Genomic DNA, 15248 nt, shown 5'->3' with positions numbered 1-15248 from the left:
TTCGCCCTCTCTCTATCCTCCCTCTCTATTTGCCCGTTTGCTTTTTGTTTGCTCGTGTGTTAGATTGCTTGTTGGTCACGATGGCTCAAGATACTAATAAATTGTGTGACTTCACCAATACCAATAATAATGATTTCCTTAGAACTTCGATTTCTCCTCTTACCGATGCTGAATCTTGTGAAATTAATACTGCTTTGTTGAATCTTGTTATGAAAGATCAATTCGCCGGCCTTCCTAGTGAAGATGCCGTTACTCATCTGAATAGCTTCGTTGATTTATGTGATATGCAAAAGAAAAAAGATGTCAATAATGATGTCGTTAAATTGAAGCTATTTCCTTTTTCGCTTAGAGATCGTGCTAAAGCTTGGTTTTCGTCTTTGCCTAAGAATAGTACTAATTCATGGAACAAGTGCAAAGATGCTTTTATCTCTAAGTATTTTCCTCCCGCTTAGATTATCTCTCTTAGAAACGATATAATGAACTTTAAACAACTTGATCATGAACATGTTGCACAAGCTTGGGAGAGAATGAAATTGATGATACGTAATTGCCCTACTCATGGTTTGAATTTGTGGATGATTATACAAAACTTTTATGCCGGATTGAATTTTGCTTCTAGAAATCTTTTAGATTCAGCCGCGGGAGGCACTTTTATGGAAATCACTTTAGGAGATGCTACTAAACTCCTGGATAATATTATGGTTAATAATTCTCAATGGCATACTGAAAGAACTTCTAATAAAAAAGTGCATGCGATAGAAGAAATTAATGTGTTGAGTGGAAAGATGGATGAACTTATGAAATTATTTGCTACTAAGAGTGTTTCTTCTGATCCTAATGATATGCCTTTGTCTACTTTTATTGAGAATAACAATGAATCTATGGATGTGAATTTTGTTGGTAGGAACAATTTTGGTAACAACGCTTATAGAGGGAATTTTAATCCTAGGCCTTGTCCTAGTAATCCTTCTAATAATTATGGGAATTCCTACAACAACTCCTATGGAAATTATAATAAGATGCCCTCTGATTTTGAATATAATATTAAAGAATTTATTTCTTCGCGAAAGAATTTTAATGCTATGATTGAAGAAAAATTGCTTAAGATTGATGATTTGGCTAGGAACGTTGATAGAATTGCTCTTGATGTTGATGCTTCTATTCCACCTAAGCATGATATTAATGAGTCTCTAAAAGCCATGAGAATTTCAATTGATGAGTGTAAAGAAAGAACCGCTAGGATGCGTGCTTCCAAAGATGCCTTTATTAAAGCATGTTCTTCCAATTCCTATGAAAATCAAGATGAGGATTGTCGGTGTCAAAACAGGCGGATCTCGGGTAGGGGGTCCCGAACTGTGCGTCTAGGCCGGATGGTAACAGGAGACAGGGGACACTTTGTTTTACCCAGGTTCGGGCCCTCTCGATGGAGGTAATACCCTACTCCTGCTTGATTAATATTGATGATATGGGTAGTACAAGAGTAGATCTACCACGAGATCAAGGAGGCTACACCCTAGAAGCTAGCTTATGGTATGATTGTTATGTATGGAGTTGATTGTCTACGGACTATAACCCTCCGGTTTATATAGACACCGGATAGGGTTAGGGTTACACAGAGTTGGTTACAATGGTAGGAGGTCTTGAATATCCGCATCGCCAAGCTTTCCTTCCACGCCAAGGAAAGTCCCATCCGGACATGGGACGAAGTCTTCAATCTTGTATCTTCATAGTCCAGGAGTCCGGCTGAAGGTATAGTCTGGCTACCCGAACACCCCCTAATCCAGGACTCCCTCAGTAGCCCCTGAACCAGGCTTCAATGATGACGAGTCCGGCGCGCAAATTGTCTTCGGCATTGCAAGGCGGGTTCCTCCTCCAAGTCATTCATAGAAGATTTGTAAACACCAAGAGTAGTGTCCGATTCTGCAAAATAAGTTTCCACATATTGCCATAGAGAGAATAATATTGACACAAATCAAATCTGCTGACGTATTCCGCAGTGCACTATCACACTACGGACAAGTCCTTTACTCGAATCGTTTTTACTTTTCCACCTTAGCATGTTTTGCGAGGCGGTTTCCTTGGCACGTCTTGTCAAAGCAGAGGTCGCGTGCCCTTTTTACGGGTTTCTCATCAATACGGACGTGGGTAACCCTAACCGCGCCATTTACCACGGCGCTCGGGAGGCAAGCGAGTTTTATTAGGCAGGTGGGGACGCACAACCGCATCCGCCCATATAAGGGGATAAGTATCCACCTTTTTACTTACGCCTTCTTCCTCCTTTGCCTACCCATCTCTTGCGCACTCGAGCTCCAGCGCCCAAGCCCGCACTTTCCACTTCAACCTTCTCCAGCAATGTCCGGAGCGGGAGGCAAGTGGATGGTCTCCTCCATCATGGAGGGCCATGTCAAAAAGCTAAGGAAGGCCGAATACTTATCCAAAGACATCGCGCACCAGCTTCCCGAGGAGGGGCAGCTTCTTCCCACCCCAAGGCCCCATGAGAGGGTAGTATTCCTTCCCCATTTCCTCCGCGGACTGGGTTTTCCACTCCACCCATTTGTCCAGGGGCTCATGTTCTACTACGGCCTGGATTTCCACGATCTGGCCCCGAACTTCATCCTCAATATCTCGGTGTTTATCGTCGTATGTGAGGCTTTCCTTCGCGTCCGCCCTCATTTCGGCCTCTGGCTCAAGACCTTCAACGTCAAGCCCAAGGTGGTGTGCGGCAGCCAGGCGGAGTGCGGAGGCACCATGGCGGGCAAGATGGCCAACGTCCTATGGCTTGAGGGCTCCTTCATGGAGACCCTAAAGGGGTGGCAATCCGGGTGGTTTTACATCACCGAGCCACGCGATCTGAAATGGACCGCAGCCCCCGAGTTCCGATCCGGACCCCCCACACGGCTTATGTCCTGGAAAGAGACGGGCCTATCATGGGGTGACGAAAAAGAGGTGACTGGATTGCAAACATGCATCCAGTCCCCGGTGAACAAGCCAATCCGGCTTGTTAATGTAATCCAGGTTATGCTCGTCCGCCGGATCCTCCCATGCCAACAACGGGATTTTAATCTGTGGGAGTTCGTCCTGGCGTAGCACCAAACCCTTAACAGGCTCTTCGACACGACGTATAAAGATGTCTGGAAGGTGCTAACCAAAGGCGCCGAGGCTCCCACATCCGCTTCCGAGGACCGCAGATACAACTCGCAGCGTCACGCCAGCGAGGTAAGCTATTTTCACCTTTTACAGGATGTTAAGTTTTTTCATAGTTTAACTCCATGCGGGATCTAAACTCCCTTACCTTTGACAGGCTTGGCGGGCGGTATCCGGACCGATTAACTGTCCGACTCCGCTGCCCGAAGACCCAGCCCCAGCTCTACTAGTGAAGCTGTTGGCTCCGGCGCCTTATGTGGTGCCGGAAAAGAAGGCCAAGAAAAAGAAGACCACGGGGACTCGAAAGAGTACCCGCAACGTGGTGTTGTCGGACTCGTCATCCGACGAGTCCGAGACGCCCTCCTCCTGTAAAAACGAGGAGGGGGAAGAAGAAATTCCCCCCCCCCCCAGCGGAGGGAGGAAAGAAAAGGAAGGCCGCCGCAAGGGGGAAGGCCGAAGGGTCCAAGAAGAGGAAGACCCCTCCGCCGGACTACGCCCCCGGCGCCGACGAGGACGAAGAGGAGTGGCCGGACAGGGCCAGGCGTCCGGCGAAATCGTAAGTGTTCGGATACCAGAGTAACTCATGATATTCCTTTTGTTGCACATCTTTCCCTAATGTCGAATATAATCATGCAGCCCGCCCCGGGCAGAACTCAACGAGTCGTCGAGCGGCTCCCTGGATTCATCGGACGTGAACTCAATTCCGCCCGTTGTCTCCCCCCGCACTGCAGATGACGCCGAAGTGGCGTCGCAATGAGCTCGAGGGCAGGAGGAGGTGGTCCTGGAGGAGCCGCAAGGCGATCTCCCGGACTCCAGGAGTAAAGGGGACAAGACCCCCCCAGGGCTCCAAGTCCGGCTTTATGCCGGACACCGCGCCGGAATCTTCAACAGTTCCGGACTGCGGTAGGCAAACTCCTTCCAAGAGGAGCAAGTCTTCTGAGCCGGCAGCCTCCGTCCAACCGGAGGCGCCGGACAATCTGCTGGAGGTGCTTGAAGGCGCCTCCATTGACGAGGAGCATCGTACTATTGCGAGTACGGTGATCCAGAAGGTTCAGTCCGCCAAGAGCGGACTGACTGAAGCTTGCGCTAGCCTTCTAACAGGCTTCGAGGTAAGTAAAAATATATAAAAATATTACCGCATAGACAGTAGCCCCTGATGCTCTGTTTGGCGTTCGGAAAGAAAAGCCGAATAGAGGATCTAGTAAATTTCGCAGGAGTCTAACAAAAAGAGTCAATATGCGTATGCAGGCTTCGCTGCTATCCACCGCCGCACTGACTGCGGAGGTGGGTGTCCTGAGGCAGGACCTCGAGTGAACCGAGCAAGAGCTTGGCCTTGCCAAGCGGCAGCTCGAGGAGAAAGAAGGTAAGAAATACCTTACTGAAAAGGGTGCCTATAGAGAGGCGTGATTGCCAAAAATAACAGGATTGTACTGCTTATTGTAGGGGCCACGACTGAGGTGGCGACCCTCAAGCATGCGCTATTTGAGGTCGAAAAGAAAACGGCCGCGGAGCGCACCGAGCGAGAGAAACTTGGGGCTCAGGTCGGCGAGGTGCAGCGAGAGCTTCAGGCTCTCATGAAAAAACATGAGAGTTTGGAGCTTGAGTCAAAGACCCAAGCGTCCGAGCTCGCAGCGGCCCTTGAGACTGCCAAGTCTGCCAAGGCCGAAGCCCAAAAGGCCATCCAAGAGTTGGAGGAGGTGAAAAAGATAGCAGAGGGTAAGGCATTCTTCATGCAAAGCAGAAATATAAAAGTAAACTACTTGTTACTTAACCGAATCCGGAGCTCTCCAGGGGCATTCGCAGATCTTCCCCGCAACGTATCCGACGCCGCTGCATTCTACCGAGCTGAAGAGGGCAGCTCGACGGAGAAGGTGTTCTGGTCTCAGTATGCTGAGGCTGGACACCCTGTGCCCTTGAGCGACCAGCTGAAACAGCTGGTCGAGCTCCACAAGGCGGCCGAACAGGCCATGAAGGGCTTCATAGTTCGGCTGTGGCCCGGAGAGGCCCTGCCTGGGAGCTACTTCGGGCTGGTGCGGCGGCTGGTGGAGGCCTGTCCAAGGCTCGAGGTCATCAAGCGCTCCGTCTGCATCGAAGGTGCCCGTAGGGCCCTTGCCCGTGCAAAGGTGCACTGGGGTAAGCTGGACGGTGAGAAGCTTGTTAGGGACGGGCCGCCGCCGGGGAAGGAGCATCGCAAGCCCGAGAACTACTATAAGGATGTTCTTGCGGGTGCCCACCTTGTAGCGGATGAGTGCACCAAGGATGTAATTTTTGAATGAACTCGCTCGATTTTATCCTGTGCGCTGAAAACTTGTTCATATGCGCTAAGCAATGCTTATTGAATTTAAAATATTATTTTCTGTGCGGCCGTTTATCAAAAATTGAGAGATGGCCAGTCGTCGGCTTCTGCCCCCATGCCACTAGTGCTGGGGTGTTCGGTGATAAACCTGTGCGCTCTTTTTCCCATGTTTGGGTCCTTCGAGGGAGGCGCTCAGCATGACGAACCAGGCAATCGGACTATAATGCTTGAACACTCTCACTTAGCCATAGAACTTTATAATTTTAAATTTCGGCGAAGCCCCTAGTTCGGAAGACCGAGTTCGGGGCGCTATCCACGCCTTGGCTGGGGTTATCCAGCTCCTCGCTCGAAGCGGCATAAGTCTTTAGGGACCCGAAAAACCTCTCGAACAGCGACCGGTCTCTCGCCTCATCATGACAGTCAGTTTTAGCTTTCTCCACTAAGGTTCTTAACCCAGCTCAACCGGGGCACAATCACAGTGGTTCTCCTAGTGCTACCTTAGCCGATATAGCGGAACGTAAGGCACCAAAACATAGGAGCCGGGCAAACCCAACTCTTGACCCAAATCATGATTCGGAGCCGATGCATATAGTGCTATAAGTTCGGGGTGCCGCACTTGTGAAGTGTACGGACTTCTCTCGCCATATTAAAGGGTACTGAAGCCCCTAGCGTACTTGCCATACCATAGTGTACGGGTGCAACATGTCATTAATGAACATATATAAAAGAGAGTAATGCAAAAAATAGACAAAAAGCTAAGCATTGTTTATAGAGAGGCTATTTATCAAAGCCAACGATACAAATAGTGCGGTAAGCAAAAGATATCGGACTATTCAGTATGTCCTGACCAGGGGCAGGCCGCGGAATTGTATTTAAAACAGGTATAGCGCTCGTAACAGAGACCACCTGGGATTCCATAATGCGGCATGGCTTGTCTGCCTCCCTGGATCTTGCATCGTTTGTGCAGCAGTCGAATTGCTGAATAGGTCGTCCGAAGTATGGAGTCCTTAAAGTAAGAAAAAATTAAAAAAAGAATCCGGCAGCCCCTAGTACGTTTTAAGCCGTATTTTGGGAGTGCCATTATTGTGCCCCTTCCCCTGTGCCCATGGTATTTCAAGGGCGTAGTTATGTACACGAGGTACTGGTTTCGCTATGTCGCGAGAGCTGGGGTTGGGGCCGCATTGCTACGCTTGCTCAGAGTGTGTCAGGCGGTCCTGCTGTAGGTTACTCCGGGCGCGCTTGGCAGTGTCTGGCTTTTTAATGGCCGGACTGGAGAATTGCCTGAGAAGGCTACTTTGTACCTCTGCTGCGAGAGCCGCCGTATGCTCCTCCGTACGGAGGGAGCGTTCGGTGTTTCCGTTGACCGTAATTACTCCTCGAGGGCCTGGCATCTTGAGCTTGAGATGTGCGTAGTGCAGCACCGCATTGAACTTTGCGAATGCGGTTCGTCCGAGCAGGGCGTGATAGCCACTGCGAAACGGGACTATATCGAAGATTAACTCTTCGCTTTGGAAATTGTCCGGGGATCCGAAGACCACGTCAAGTGTTACTGAGCCTGTACAGTTGGCTTCTACACCTGGTATAAGGCCTTTAAAGGTCGTTCTTGTGGGTTTAATCCTTGAGGGATCTATGCCCATTTTCCGCACTGTATCCTGATAAAGCAGGTTCAGGCTACTGCCGCCGTCCATGAGGACTCTTGTGAGATGAAACCCGTCGATGATTGGGTCGAGAACCAATGCGGCGAAGCCGCCATGACGGATGCTAGTGGGATGGTCCCTTTGATCAAAAGTGATCGGGCAGGAGGACCATGGGTTGAACTTTGGGGCGACTGGCTCTATCGCGTATACGTCCTGTAGCGCACGCTTCCGCTCCCGTTTGGGAATGTGGGTTGCGTATATCATGTTCACCGTCCGCACTTGTGGGGGAAAGCCCTTCTGTCCATTGTTGTTCAGCGGCTTGGGCTCCTCGTCGTCGCTGTGCAGCCCCTTGTCTCTGTTTTCGGCCCTTAACTTGCCTGCCTGCTTGAACACCCAACAATCCCTGTTAGTGTGATTGGCTGGCCTTTTGGGGGTGCCATGTATCTGGCACAAGCGATCGAGTATTCGGTCCAAACTGGACGGGCCCTGAGTATTCTTTTTGAATGGCTTTTTCCGCTGACCGGATTTATAGCCATTGAATCCGGCATTGACTGCCGTGTCTTCATTGCTGTCGCTGTTAACGCGGCGTTTTTGCTTATTTCGACGTGTCCTGCCACTTTTGTCCTTGGTATCCGAATTACCAGGGTTCTTTGGTAAGTTGTTACTGCGAGCTAGCCAGCTGTCTTCTCCCGCGCAAAAGCGGGTCATGAGTGTCGTGAGGGCTGCCATGGATTTTGGTTTTCCTGTCCCAGGTGCCGGGCAAGCCACTCGTCGCGGATGTTATGCTTGAAGGCTGCTAGGGCCTCTGCGTCCGGACAGTCGACTATCTGGTTTTTCTTTGTTAGGAACCGTGTCCAGAATTGTCTGGCCGATTCCTCTAGCTGCTGAATTATGTGGCTTAAGTCGTCGGCATCCGGCGGTCGCACATAAGTGCCCTGGAAGTTGTCGAGGAATGCGGCTTCCAGGTCCTCCCAAGAACCGATTGAGACTGCTGGCAAGCTGTTAAGCCAATGCCGGGCCGGTCCTTTAAGTTTGAGCGGGAGGTATTTGATGGCGTGTAGATCATCGCCGCGTGCCATGTGGATGTGAAGGAGGTAATCCTCAATCCATACCGCCGGATCTTTTGTGCCATCGTATGATTCAATGTTTACGGGTTTGAAACCCTCTGGCATTTTATGATCCATTACTTCATTCGTGAAGCATAGCAGGTGTGCGGCGCCTCTGTACTGGGCTATATCGCGACGCAGCTCGGAAGAGCTATGTCTGTTGTGTTCGGCCCGGCTGGATTTGTTGTATCCGGAGTGAAGATTATTGTCACATGCCGTAGGGCGCCTGCACGATCCGTAGATCGATCTTGTTTGTCTTGCCTTATCCTCCAGTATGTCTCGCAGGTCGGGCGCATTTTCCCGTACCTTAGTTGAGCGGCGTCGGGGCATGGCTTGGGTGGAGGGCCGACCGGCCTCTCTGTCGCGACCGCGAGGTGGCCGGTCTGCCATGTCATGCGCTGGTGATGTAGGTGCTTCCTCCTCTGATCGGGGTAGCGGCCTGCACTTCAGGTAACTCTTGGAGGGGCGTTCGAGTTCATACTCTTCGGCCGCAAGGTATTCAGTCCATCTGTCAGCTAGCAATTCTTGGGCAGCTCTAAGCTGTTGCTGCTTTTTCTTGAGGCTTCTTGCCGTAGCTAAAAGCCTACGTTTAAAACATTCTTGTTCGGCGGGGTCTGATGGTATGATGAATTCGTCGTCATCGAGGCTAGCCTCGTCTTCGGAGGGAGGCGTATAGTTATCATCCTCGACCTCTCGGTCTGCCACTCTTTCATGAGGGCTGGTTTCTCCATCTTCCTGTGCCGAATTTTGCTGAGGTGGGTGTTCTTCGGCGCTATCCGGGGTAGTATTATCTCCCGTGCCGGAATCACCGTTTTTGCTTTGGCGGGATTTAGAGCGGCGCCGCTGACGTCGGCGCTTTTGCTGTTTCTTGGGGGCGTCATCCCCCACTGTTCCATCACCATCTCCATCTTTTGGAGTATCCACCATATATATGTCATATGACGAGGTGGCCTTCCAGCGCCCTACAGGTGCTGGTTCTTGTTCGTCTCCTGCATCGTCGTCCATGCCGTCGATGTCTTCGGAGTCAAAGTCAAGCATGTCGGTTAAGTCGTCGACAGTGGCTACGAAGTGGGTGGTGGGTGGGTTTTGAATTTCTTCGTCGTCCATATCCCAACCTTGCTGACCATAGTCCGGCTAGTGCTCTCCTGATAAAGAGAGATACTTTAGAGAATTCAGGATGTCGCCGAAGGACGACTGCTGAAAGATGTCCGTGGCGGTGAACTCCATGATCGGCGCCCAATCAGATTCGATCGGCAGGGGCGCGGGGGGCTTGGAGTTCGGAGAGGAATCCGGATCCTTGGAGTCACGGGCCATGCGGAGTGCGGGGCTGGAGTTCGGCTCAATCGCTTCTGAGATCACAGCCCCTGAGGCAGCGTCCAACCGCTGATCCTCGATCGGTGCAGTAGGCTCCGAATCAATGGTCGGAACCGATGCGTGTGCGGCCTCCAAGGCGCTGTTCGGTGGCAGAGCTATATCATGCCCATCGAGACAGTGTGGCGCGCTTGGCTGTGGCTCGAATCCGTCGAAGATCAAGTCCCCGCGGATGTCAGCCGTGTAGTTTAGGCTTCCAAACCTGACCTGATGGCTAGGGGCGTAGCTTTCGATCTGCTCAAGGTGGCCAAGCGAATTGGCCCGCAGTGCGAAGCCGCCGAAGACGAAGATCTGTCCAGGGAGAAAAGTCTCACCCTGGACTGCATCGTTGTTGATGATCGAAGGAGCCATCGGGCCTAAAAGCGACGACACAGAGGAACTCTCAATGAAAGCACCAATGTCGGTGTCAAAACCGGCGGATCTCGGGTAGGGGGTCCCGAACTGTGCGTCTAGGCCGGATGGTAACAGGAGACAGGGGACACTTTGTTTTACCCAGGTTCGGGCCCTCTCTATGTAGGTAATACCCTACTCCTGCTTGATTAATATTGATGATATGGGTAGTACAAGAGTAGATCTACCACGAGATCAAGGAGGCTAAACCCTAGAAGCTAGCCTATGGTATTATTGTTGTGTATGGAGTTGATTGCCTACGGACTACAACCCTCCGGTTTATATAGACACCGGATTGGGTTAGGGTTACACAGAGTCAATTACAATGGTAGCAGGTCTTGAATATCCGCATCGCCAAGCTTGCCTTCCACACCAAGGAAAGTCCCATCCGGACACGGGACGAAGTCTTCAATCTTGTATCTTCATAGTCCAGGAGTCCGGCTGAAGGTATAGTCCGGCTACCCAAACACCCCCTAGTCCAGGACTCCCTCAAGGATCTAAAAGTTATTGATGTGTCTCCAATTAAATCTTTATTTTGCAATATGAATCTTGATGAAACTGAATATGATCTTCCTTTACCTAGAAGGCATTCTAAAAATTCGGAGTATTTAGATCTTATTGATGAAATTGATGAACATGGGATTGAAAGAAATAAAAATCTAGATGTTGCTAAACCCACTATATTGGATTTCAAGGAATTTAATTATGAAAGTTGCTCTTTGATTGATTATATTTCCTTGTTGCAATCCGTGCTAAATTCTCCACATGCTTATAGTCGAAATAAAGCCTTCACCGAACATATTGTTGATGCCTTGATGCAATCTTATGAAGGAAAACTTGAGTTGAAAGTTTCTATCCCTAGAAAACTCTATGATGAGTGGGAACCAACTATTAAAATTAAAATTAAAGATCATGAGTTTTATGCTTTGTGTGATTTGGGTGCTAGTGTCTCTACTATTCCCAAGACTTTGTGTGATTTACTAGATTTCTGTAATTTTGATGATTGCTCTCTAAATTTGCATCTTGCGCATTCCACTATTAAGAAACCTATGGGAAGAATTAATGAGGTTCTTATTGTTGCAAATAGGAATTATGTGCCCGTAGATTTCATTGTTCTTGATATAGATTGCAATCCTTCTTGCCCTATTATTCTTGGTAGACCTTTCCTTAGAACGGTTGGTGCGATTATTGATATGTTGGAAGGGAATATTAGATTTCAATTTCCATTAAAAAAGGTCATGGAACACTTTCCATGAAAGAAAATAAAATTACCATATGAAACTATCATGAGAGCCACTTATGGATTGCCTACCAAAGATGGCAATACCTAGATCTATCCTCGCTTTTATGCCTAGCTAGGGGTGTTAAACGACAGTGCTTGTTGGGAGGCAACCCAATTTTATTTTTATTCCTTGCCTTTTGCTCCTGTTTAGTAATTAATAAATTATTTAGCCTCTGTTTTGGTTGTGTTTTTTGTGTGTTTAATTAGTGTTTGTGCCAAGTAGAACCGTTGGGAAGACTTGGGGAAAGTCTTGTTGAACTTGCTGTAAAAAAACAGAAACTTTAGCGCTCACGAGAACTGCTGTAATTTTTATTTGAAGAGTGCTATTTAGTTAATTCTTTTTGCAGATGATTAATAGATAAATTACTCACGTAAAGAAATTTATTTTAGAATTTTTGGGCTTCCAGATCTTGCGCTAGCTACAGATTACTACAGACTGTTCTGTTTTTGACAGATTCTGTTTTTCGTGTGTTGTTTGCTTATTTTGATGAATCTATGGTTAGGAAAATAGTTTATAATCCATAGAGAAGTTGGAATAAATTAGGTTTAACACCAATATAAATAAATAATGAGTTCATTACAGTACCTTGAAATGGTCTTTTGTTTTCTTTCGCTAACGGAGCTCACGAGTTTTCTATTTTGAGTTTTGTGTTGTGAAATTTTCAAGTTTTGGGTGAATTATTTTGATGGATCATGGAACAAGGAGTGTCAAGAGCCTAAGCTTGGGTATGCCCATGGAACCCCCAATATAATCCAAGGACAATAAAAATTCAAAGCTTGGGGATGCCCCAGAAGGCATCCCCTCTTTCGTCCACTTCCATCGGTAATTTACTTGGAGCTATATTTTTATTCACCAACATGATATGTGTTTTGCTTGGAGCGTCTTGTATTATTTGTGTCCTTGTGTCTTAGTATGCCACAATCATCCTGGCTGTACACACCTTTTGAGAGATCCATACATGAATTAAAATTTGATAGAATACTCTATGTGCTTCACTTATATCTTTTAAGCTAAGTAGTTTTGCTCTATGTGCTTCACTTATATCTTTTGAGCTAGATAGTTTTTCTCTATGTGCTTCGCTTATATCTTTTGAGCTAGATAGTTTTGCTCTATGTGCTTCACTTATATCTTTTGAGCTAGATAATTTTTCTCTATGTGCCTCACTTAGATCTTTTAGAGCACGGTGGTGTATTCGTTTTAAAGAAACTATTGATCTCTCATGCTTCACTTAGATTAATTTGAGAGTCTCTTAATAGCATGGTAATTTGCCTAATAATAATATGCTTGGTATTCAAGATTTGTGAAACTTTCTTTTGAGTGTGTTGAATACTAAGAATAGATTGAAGCATGATAATTGTTTTGAGATATGGAGGTGATAATATTAAAGTCATTCTAGTTGAGTAGTTGTGAATTTAAAGAATACTTGTGTTGAAGTTTGTGATTCCCGTAGCATGCACGTATGGTGAACCAATATGTGATGAAGTCGGAGCATGATTTATTTATTGATTGTCTTCCTTATGAGTGGCGGTCGGGGATGAGCGATGGTGTTTTCCTACCAATCTATCCCCCTAGGAGCATGCGCGTAATACTTTGCTTTGATAACTTCTAGATTTTTGCAATAAGTATATGAGTTATTTATGACTAATGTTGAGTCCATGGATTATACGCACTCTCACCCTTCCACCCTTGCTAGCCTCTCTAATACCGCGCAACTTTCGCCGGTATCATACACCTACCATATACCTTCCTCAAAACAGCCACCATACCTACCTATTATGGCATTTCCATAGCCATTCCGAGATATATTGCCATGCAACTTTCCACCATCTAGTTCATCATGACACATTCATCATTGTCATATTGCTTAGCATGATCATGTAGTTGACATAGTATTTGTGGCAAAGCCAGCGTTCATAATTTCTTCATACTTGTCACTCTTGATTCATTGCATATCCCGGTACACCACCGGAGGCATCCATATAGAATCATACTTTGTTTTAGAATCGAGTTGTAATCATTGAGTTGTAAATAAATAGAAGTGTGATGATCATCATTCAATAGAGCATTGTCCCAATAAAAAAAGAAAATAGAAAGGCCAAAGAAAAAAAAAGAAGGTCCAAAAAAAGAAAATAAATAAAAAGGGGCAATGCTACTATCCTTTTTTTCCACACTTGTGCTTCAAAGTAGCACCATGATATAGCGAGTCTCATATATTGTGCTTCAAAGTAGCACCATGTTCTTCATATAGAGAGTCTCATATGTTGTCACTTTCATATACTAGTGGGAATTTTACGTTATAGAACTTGGCTTGTATATTCCAATGATGGGCTTCCTCAAATTGCCCTAGGTCTTCGTGAGCAAGAAATTTGGATGCACACCCACTAGTTTCTTTTGTTGAGATTTCATACATTTATAGCTCTAGTGCATCCGTTGCATGGCAATCCCTACTCACTCACATTGATATCTATTGATGGGAATCTCCATAGCCCGTTGATACGCCTAGTTGATGTGAGACTATCTCCTCCTTTTTGTCTTCTCCACAACCACCATTCTATTCCACCTATAGTGCTATATCCATGGCTCACGCTCATGTATTACATGAAGATTGAAAAAGTTTTGAAAAAGTTCGAGTATGAAACAATTGCTTGGCTTGTCATCAGGGTTGTGCATGATTTAAATACTTTGTGTCGGGAAGATGGAGCATAGCCAGACTATATGATTTTGTAGGGATAACTTTCTTTGGCCATGTTATTTTGAGAAGACATAATTTCTTTGTTAGTATGCTTGAAGTATTATTATTTTTTATGTCAATATAAACTTTTGTCTTGAATCTTTCTAATCTGAATATTCATACCACAATTAAGAAGATTTGCATTGAAATTATGCCAAGTAGCGCTCCGCATAAAAAATTCTCTTTTTATCATTTACCTACTCGAGGACGAGCAGGAATTAAGCTTGGGGATGCATGATACGTCTCCAACGATCTATAATTTTTGATTGCTCCATGCTATATTATCTACTGTTTTGGACTATATTGGGCTTTATTTTCCACTTTTATATTATTTTTGGGACTAACCTATTAACCGGAGGCCGAGCCTAGAATTGTTGTTTTTTTTGCCTATTTCAGTATTTCGGATAAACGGAATATCAAACGGAGTCCAAACGGAATAAAATCTTCAGGAACGTGATTTTCTCACCGAACGTGATCCAGGAGACTTGGACCCTACTGCAAGGGATCAAAGAGGAGGTCACGAGGGTGGGGGGCGCCCCCCCCAGGGCGCGCCCCCTGCCTCGTGGGCCCCTCGGTGCTCCACCGACGTACTCCTTCCTCCTATATATACACACGTACCCCCAAACGATCAGAACAGGAGCCAAAAACCTAATTCCACCGCCGCAACTTTCTGTATCCACGATATCCCATCTTGGGGCCTATTCTGGAGCTCCGCCGGAAGAGGGCCGTCATCACGGAGGGATTCTACATCATCATAGCCTCTCCGATGAAGTGTGAGTAGTTTACCTCAGACCTTCGGGTCCATAGTTAGTAGCTAGATGGCTTCTTCTCTCTCTTTGAATCTCAATACAAAGTTCTCCCCCTCTCTCCTGGAGACCTATTCGATGTAATCTTCTTTTTGCGGTGTGTTTGTTGAGACCGATGAATTGTGGGTTTATGATCAAGTCTATCTATGAATAATATTTGAATCTTCTCTGAATTCTTTTATGTATGATTGGTTATCTTTGCATGTCTCTTCGAATTATCTGTTTGGTTTGGCCAACTAGATTGGTAGTTCTTGCCATGGGAGAAGTGCCTGGCTTTGGGTTCGATCTTGCGGTGTCCTTACCTAGTGACAGAAGGGGCAGCAAGGCACATATTGTATCATTGCCATCGAGGATAACAAGATGGGGTTTATTTCATATTACATGAATTTATCTCTCTACATCATGTCATCTTGCTTAAGGCGTTGCTCTGTTTTTAACTTAATACTCTAGATGCATGCTGGATAGCGGTCGATGAGTGGAGTAA

Source organism: Triticum urartu, chromosome 3A (genome assembly GCF_056163025.1).
Source record: "Triticum urartu cultivar PI428250 chromosome 3A, HENAU_Tu73, whole genome shotgun sequence".
NCBI classification, from domain to species: Eukaryota; Viridiplantae; Streptophyta; class Magnoliopsida; order Poales; family Poaceae; genus Triticum; species Triticum urartu.
The sequence above is the reverse complement of the archived record's forward strand: the minus strand, read 5'-3'. Positions refer to the sequence as shown.